Raw genomic sequence first — 728 nt, 5'->3', positions numbered from 1 at the left:
AGCTTGATCTTACAGTCTTTGTCCAACAAGGAATGAGTTTAGATATCTAAATAATTGTGCTCAGTTATTTGAAAAAAGGCCTGAATGCTTTTTTTTTTTCCTGAGGCAATTCACAGCAGACCTTTACCACCTTTCAAGATATGAAACATAAAGGCTTTTAGATTTAATTTCCTCTTCGTTAAGGGCGTGAAGGAATGTTGTGGTCTTACTGACAGAAATGCAATTTGAGACTTCAAAATACCAGACCACTAACACAGATGCCATTGCTTCACACTGGCAAAATATTCTTATGCATCATATTAAGATCTAAGGCTGTCAATGCATCAGCTGTAGTAAGGCTATGAGATACATATTAACCAGTCAAACAGCAAAGTACACATTGGAAACAGGTGATCTTCAAGGCATCCTGCACTGCAGTCTATTTAAATTTAAAAAAAAGAAAAAGTCTGAAGATGGTACTTGGTTTCCATTTTGCCATTTAAGTCAGCTCTAAGATTAGCATTTAATTACTAAATGATGGTGCAAAAATACGAGATAGCTCCTGCTTGCCAGTTGTTTCTGCAGCACAAGCAGAAAGTCTGTGGCTAAATCTCGGGGTATCGGGGTGTGGGGCATGTCGGCGTGAGTATCTACACACGGCTGGGTTAGAGTGATTTTAATTGTCCAAACTGGATCTCAGAGGCATTTATTCTCCTGAATAAGCAATGGATACTTTATAGATACAGTAG

The sequence above is a fragment of the Apaloderma vittatum genome, unplaced genomic scaffold (assembly GCF_000703405.1).
Source record: "Apaloderma vittatum isolate BGI_N311 unplaced genomic scaffold, ASM70340v1 scaffold9476, whole genome shotgun sequence".
Classification (NCBI taxonomy): domain Eukaryota; kingdom Metazoa; phylum Chordata; class Aves; order Trogoniformes; family Trogonidae; genus Apaloderma; species Apaloderma vittatum.
The sequence above is the reverse complement of the archived record's forward strand: the minus strand, read 5'-3'. Positions refer to the sequence as shown.